Source organism: Lissotriton vulgaris, chromosome 5 (assembly GCF_964263255.1).
Source record: "Lissotriton vulgaris chromosome 5, aLisVul1.2, whole genome shotgun sequence".
Lineage (NCBI taxonomy): Eukaryota > Metazoa > Chordata > Amphibia > Caudata > Salamandridae > Lissotriton > Lissotriton vulgaris.
The window spans coordinates 561,957,261-561,965,135 of record NC_141693.1 but is presented as its reverse complement, the minus strand read 5'-3'; the positions used below and the strand labels follow the sequence as shown (position 1 = coordinate 561,965,135).

The 7,875-nt window shown below is 46.1% G+C and overlaps 1 pseudogene; it reads right to left on the bottom strand.

The window, feature by feature from the left end:
• Positions 1-559: 559 nt before the first annotated feature.
• Positions 560-1,769, bottom strand: LOC147711272 (uncharacterized; annotated as a pseudogene).
• Between the last annotated feature and the right edge of the window lie 6,106 nt (positions 1,770-7,875).

Genomic DNA, 7,875 nt, shown 5'->3' with positions numbered 1-7,875 from the left:
AATGAGAGGCTCCCACACGAGTATCCCAGGGCAAAGGTCCGTGGAGCAAACAGCAAACAGCAGACAGGTCCCACAGAGGAGGGTAAAGGGAGAAGTTTTAACCCCACCTGTGAGCTGGGGGCGGGGCTTGCAGGGAGAGCGGGCCAGGTGATGGTGATCGGCCGACCGGGGACTCCTGGGATCTGTAGTCCCGGTCTTCGCTCGCAGCCCAGCAGCAGCCCTGAACTCCCAAGCTAGCACTTGTCCTTGAAGCAACAGTTCCCCTCAGGCTTCAGGAACGATGCGGGACCCGCGGAGCGGGTCCGGCGAGGTGTGGGCGTCCAAAGAATGAGAGGCTCCCACACGAGTATCCGAGGGCAAAGGTCCGTGGACCAAACAGCAAACAGCAGACAGGTCCCACAGAGGAGGGTAAAGGGTGAAGTTTTAACCCCACCTGTGAGCTGGGGGCGGCACTTGCAGGGAGAGCGGGCCAGGTGATGGTGATCGGCCGACCGGGGACTCCTTGGATCTGTAGTCCCGGTCTTCGCTCGCAGCCCAGCAGCAGCCCTGAACTCCCCAGCTAGCACTTGTCCTTGAAGCAACAGTTCCCCTCAGGCTTCAGGAGCGATGCGGGACCCGCGGAGCGGGTCCGGCGAGGTGTGGGCGTCCAAAGAATGAGAGGCTCCCACACGAGTATCCAAGGGCAAAGGTCCGTGGAGCAAACAGCAAACAGCAGACAGATCCCCAGTTTGTCATATCCAATATTAATGTTCCCAATGGTGAAGTTTACGGTCTTTAATTCTTTTAGCATCTCGTCTCCAGCCTGGATGCTATCCACCGTCCTCTAGAAACGCAGGGCACTACCATCTCTATGCTTCGCTAGCCACAGAGGCAACGCTGGCTGTGGCAGAACTTCAAGAGACCCTGTCCGGGGTACCAATAATTTTGGCGGGATTCTGTAGTCCAGACAGCACCTTATGGGGTTTTCTTCCCAGAGTCTGCCGGCGTCTCCAGAGTATTCAGTGGTAGACCAGCCTGTTTGCGAATATGCTGCAATTCAGCTTCAGAGGCTCTGGAACGCATATTGTCTGGGGCCTGTGATTGGAATTGCTGGTTTTTCAGGGCTGTGAACAGCTTGAAGCTTGGTATCCTCTTAAGAACTTCCTTCATCTGGCACATCGGATTCAGCTGCTCCTGCGCACTAAGCAGCTGATAGCGGAGCTCTTCGTGTGCATTGCTAAGAAAGAACAATACTTTCTTCCATTAGTTTCGATATTGTAGCCAGCATCATTCCCAGGTGTTCCTCATACTCCCGCTGCAGCTGGGCATATTTCTGGTTGTGGCTCCCCAATGCTCGCCGGTTTTCCAGCTTTAGAGAGTTATACTGCTCCTGCAAGTCCAGGAGCTGCTGCTTCACTCCTTCATGCTGGTTCTTCAGGATCTTGTGGTGAGAGGGGAGATCGACAAAGTGGTTCATGGCTTCTTCCTTCTCTTTGCTCAGAGCTTCTTGAGCTTCCAATTTAAATACTACAAAATCGTCCTTGGTCTTTTTGTGCTCCGCATGCTCCTTCTAGAGGGACTGCTCCAGCCTGGACCGCTCCTCATACGTCCCTTCCAGCTGCGCAAAGAGCGTCTCCTGCAGCAGCTTGAACTCCAGGAGCAGGTTCACGGAGCTCTGCACTTTCTCCTGTAAGTGCTTGTAAAGGGTAGAGCATGGACCCCAGGCACATCAAGGTCAGCAAGCAGAGGCCTATCTTCTGCCTGCGAAATCCAAAGGCCCTGGGTCCCATGGCCGAGAGTTTGGTTCCTCGTCAGCGAGGGCCGATTCCCCTTATGGTCTTGACAGTAATGTCTGACTAACAGTCTTGCCAGTCACAGGCCTGACTGTATAGCCCTGCTCAGCGTCATGAATTATGACATCATGGTGAATTCACAGTGGCACACTGTTAGGTCAAAGCGCTTTGCATCTCATACAGGAATTGTTAGAACCGGCTGTCTCTAGTTGGCAGAGGTATGCACTTCTGACAAATAGGGACACACCTTTTCTAGTCAGGGCAAGGGGATCACACCCTTTGATAACCCCTGCTCACCCCCTTGGTAGCTTGGCAGAGCAGACAGGCTTATCTCAGAGGCTGTGTGTTAAGCATTTATGACCACATACAGTAATAAAGTGAATACACTACAAATGGACACGACACAGTAGTATTATAAAAATAAGTATTTTTATATAAGGCTTAGCACAAGACCAAATAACGACAAAAATATACCACAATCTCAATAAATACTCTTGGAAGGAAAAATAATAGTTCAAGTGTGTGAGAAGTTGGCCTGGTATATAATGCTCACTAATTCTTAGTGATCACTTTGTACCATGCCAAGCAACCCTTATGATGATTGGTTGTAATTCAACCTTGTAGACCAGTTATCCTAGTGGTAACGTGGACAAAGCAGTCTTAGGCTAAACTCTGAAAGGCATGTGAAGCCAGCTGTATTCCCATACACAACCCCCTTGAATACCAAATGAAAGGGACACCACACAGATATATATTGAAAATATATATTGATTTATTAACTATAAAATCGCCTGGACTCTTTATGAGCACAGAAGCACAAGCGTTAAATCACAAGACAGTTTAAAATACACAAAAGTTGCACAATATGGATGAGCCCTAGGGGCCACCTAAACCATATACTAAGAAAGTGGTATAAGAGATACCAATAGGAAAGGGAACAGGCCTAGGGCCTTGGGAATCGCTGGAGCTATTCGAGACTAGCAGTGACTAAGTCGGGAAAGGCCCGCGGGACTCGGGTGCAGTGTTCAAAGTGCACGCACTTTCCAATGCAAAGTCTATGGTGCGTAAAAAGTACAAAGTTAGAAAGTTAGGAACCTTCCGAGTGACCTACGGAGCTGAAACTTAAGACACAGGCCCTTGAGATGTGTACCAGTGCAGAAGCACCGGCGGAGCTGAGTTACCTCACCCACAGGAAGCGGGTGCACAGGGTCGAAGTAGTGTCGGGTTTCGTCACGCTGGTCGATGGTGCTTGGAGCTGAAGATGCTGCCGGCGGCTCGATGTGAAGAGTTCCGGTGGATCCAAGGGTGGATCTGAAGATGTGAAGACCTGAAAGCAGAGCGGACAATGTTCATAGTCACTAGCCAGTGACTACCGTGGAACCAGATTGGAACCAGGCGATGTCGGGTGCAAACAGGCGTTGTCGGGTAGCTTCTCTCTGCAGCCACGTGGACACCGGGGGTCGAGGACGTCCAGGAGTCGGTCACGAGCTGTCCCACGCAGGCTTCTCGTTGTTGGCGGTGTTGGCAACTTGATCGGAGCAAACAGGCCTTGGCAAATGCAAGCCACGCAGAAGTTGAAAGATGCTTAACACTCGGACCAGCAAGGTCAGAGCGAGTGCTCCTTTTTACAGGAGCTTGGGTAGGTCTGGAGCAACCAGACCTGCTGTGTAAATCGTCGGTTTCGTCGCCAAGATGGCCGCTGACCACGTGGCTAGTGGCCGGGATGGCGCGTCGAGTGGCACAATGCAAAAGGGCCCCACGCAGATCGTGGAGATGCTGGAGGGCTGATCTTCGGTGCAAGGGCTGCTCGGTGGTGGGGGTTCTCAGTCCCCAAAGCACAACGTCGAGGATGCCTCAGAAGCTGCGCAGTCAGCTTTTCGAGTGTCTTCCAAGAGGTCCGGTCCCACGTTACTCGGTGCCTCCACGGGTCCCTTCTTTGCAGGGACTGTGGAACGGGCTCTGAGAGGTCTGGGAGTCTGGTTCTTGTCGGGCTCTGGGCTCGGGCTCCGGCGGGAGGCGGCGGCAAAGCACACATAATTAAACTGCACTTTATGCAACATACACTCCAAATACCACTCAGTGCCGCATAGTTACACGTCACATAATTACACTGCACTGAATGCAACATACACTCCAAATACCACTCAGTGCCACATATTTACATACCACATAATTATACTGCACTCAATGCAACATACACTCCAAATACCACTCAGTGCCACATAAATATATGCTACATAATTACACTGCGCTCAATGCAACATTCCCTCCAAATACCACTCAGTGCCACATTATTACACGCCACATAATTACACTGCACTCAATGCAACATACACTCCAAATACCACTCAGTGCCACATAATTACACGCCACATAATTATACTGCACTCAATGCAACACACACTCCAAACAATACCACTCAGTGCCACATAATTACACACCACGCAATTACACTCTACTAAATACAACATACACTCCACACAATTGCACTCCGTGCCAAATAATTATATGCTACATAATTACACTGCGCTCAACGCAACATACTCTCCAAATACTACTCAGTGCAACATAATTATACGCCACATTATTACGCTGGTCTCAATGCAACATACACTCCAAATACCACTCAGTGCCACATAATTACACGCCACATAATCACACTTCACTCAATGCAACATACACTCCAAATACCACTCAGTGCCACATAGTTACACGCCACATAATCATGCTGCACTCAATGCAACAATCACTCCAAATACCACTCAGTGCCGCATAATTATACACCACATAATTACACTGCACTCAATGCAACATACACTCCAAATACCACTCCGTGCCACTTAATTACACACCACATAATTGCACTGCAATCAATACAGCATATACTCAAAATACCATTCAGTGCCACATAATTACAAGCCACATAATTATACTGCACTCAATGCAACATACACTCCAAATACCACTCAGTGCCGCATAATTACACGCCACATAATTACACTGCACTCAATGCAACATACACTCCAAATACCACTCTGTGCCACTTAATTACACACCACATAATTGCACTGCAATCAATACAGCATATACTCAAAATACCATTCAGTGCCACATAATTACAAGCCACATAATTATACTGCACTCAATGCAACATACACTCCAAATACCACTAAGCGCCACATAATTACACGCCACATAATTAAACTGCACTTTATGCAACATACTCGCCAAATACCACTCAGTGCCACATAATTAAATGCCAAATAATTACACTGCACTCAATGCAACATACACTCCAAATACCACTCAGTGCCACATAGTTACTCTCCACATAATTACATTGCACTGAATGCAACATACACTCCAACTACCACTCAGTGCCACATAATTACACACCACATAAATATACTGCACTCAATGCAACATACACTCCAAACACCACCCAGTGCCAAATAATTACCCGCGAAAAAAATTACACTCTACTGAATACAACATGCACTCCACACAATACCACTCAGCGCCACATAATTATATGCTACATAATTACACAGCGCTCAAGTCAACACACACTCCAAAAACCACTCAGTGCCGCACAATTACACCCCACATAATTACACTGCACTCAATGCCACATACAATCAAAATACCACTCAGTGCCACATAATTACGCACCACATAATTAAACTGCACTCAATGCAACATATACTCCAAATACCAGTCAGTGTCACATAATCACACGCCACATAATTACACTGTACTCAATGCAACATACATTCCCAAAGCCGCTCAGTACCACATAATTACACGCCACATAATTACACTGCACTCAATGCAACATACACTCCAACTACTACTCAGTGCCGCATAGTTACATGCCACATAATTACACTGCACTCAATGCAACATACACTCCAAATACCACTCAGTGTCGCTTAATTACACGCCACATATTTACACTGCACTCAATGCAACATACACTCCAAATACCTCTCAGTGCCACATAATTACATGCCACATAATTTCACTGCACTCAATGCAACATACCCTCCAAATACCACTCAGTGTCACATACATGCCACATAATTACACTGCACTCACTGCAACATACACTCTAAATGCCACTGAGTGCCACATAATTACACGCCACATAATTACACTGCACTCAATGCAACATACACTCCAAACAAAACTTCTCAGTGCCACATAATTACATGTCACATCATTACACTGCACTCAATGCAACATACCCTCCAAATACCACTCAGTTCCACATAGTTACATGCCACATATTTACACTGCACTCATTGCAACATACACTCCAAATACCACTAAGCGCCACATAATTACACGCCACATAATTAAACTGCACTTTATGCAACATACACTCCAAATACCACTCAGTGCCACATAATTGCTTGCCACTTAATTACACTGCACTCAACGCAACATTCACTCCAAATACCACTCAGTGCCACATAATTACACGCTACATAATGACACTGCACACAATGCAACATACACTCAAAAAATCACTCCGTGCCACATCATTGCACGGCACTCAATGCAACATAAACCCCAAATACCACTCAGTGCCCAATAGTTACATGCCACATAATTACACTGCACTCATTGCAACATACACTCCAAATACCACTCAGTGCCACATAATTACACTGCACTGATTGCAACATACACTCCAAATACCACTCAGTGCCGCATAATTACATGCCGCATAATTACACTGCACTCAATGCAACATACACTCAAAATACCACTCAGTGCCACATAATTGCACGCCACATAATTTCACTGCACTCAATGCAACATACACTCCAAATACCACTCATTGCCACATAATTACATGCCACATAATTTCACTGCACTCAATGCAACACACACTCCAAAGAATACCACTCAGTGCCACATAATTACATGCCACATAATTTCACTGCACTCAATGCAACATACCCTCCAAATACCACTCAGTGTCACATACATGCCACATAATTACACTGCACTCACTGCAACATACACTCTAAATGCCACTGAGTGCCACATAATTACACGCCACATAATTACACTGCACTCAATGCAACATACACTCCAAACAAAACTTCTCAGTGCCACATAATTACATGTCACATCATTACACTGCACTCAATGTTTCATACCCTCCAAATACCACTCAGTTCCACATAGTTACATGCCACATATTTACACTGCACTCATTGCAACATACACTCCAAATACCACTAAGCGCCACATAATTACACGCCACGTAATTAAACTGCACTTTATGCAACATACACTCCAAATACCACTCAGTGCCACATAATTGCTTGCCACTTAATTACACTGCACTCAACGCAACATTCACTCCAAATACCACTCAGTGACACATAATTACACGCTACATAATGACACTGCACACAATGCAACATACACTCAAAAAATCACTCAGTGCCACATAATTGCACGGCACTCAATGCAACATAAACCCCAAATACCACTCAGTGCCCAATAGTTACATGCCACATAATTACACTGCACTCATTGCAACATACACTCCAAATACCACTCAGTGCCACATAATTACACTGCACTGATTGCAACATACACTCCAAATACCACTCAGTGCCGCATAATTACATGCCGCATAATTACACTGCACTCAATGCAACATACACTCAAAATACCACTCAGTGCCACATAATTGCACGCCACATAATGACACTGCACTCAATGCAACATACACTCCAAATACCACTCATTGCCAAATAATTACACACCACATATTTACACCGCACTCAATGCAACACACACTCCAAAGAATACCACTCAGTGCCACATAATTGTATGCTACATAATTACACTGTACTCTGTGCAACGTCCACTCCAAACAATACCACTCAGTGCCACATAATTACACACCACACAATTACACTCTACTGAATACAACATACACTCCACACAATAGCACTCAATGCCACATAATTATATGCTACATAATTACACTGCGCGCAACGCAACATACTCTCTAAATACCACTCAGTGCAACATAATTACAAGCCACATAATTACACTGGTCTCAATGCAACATACA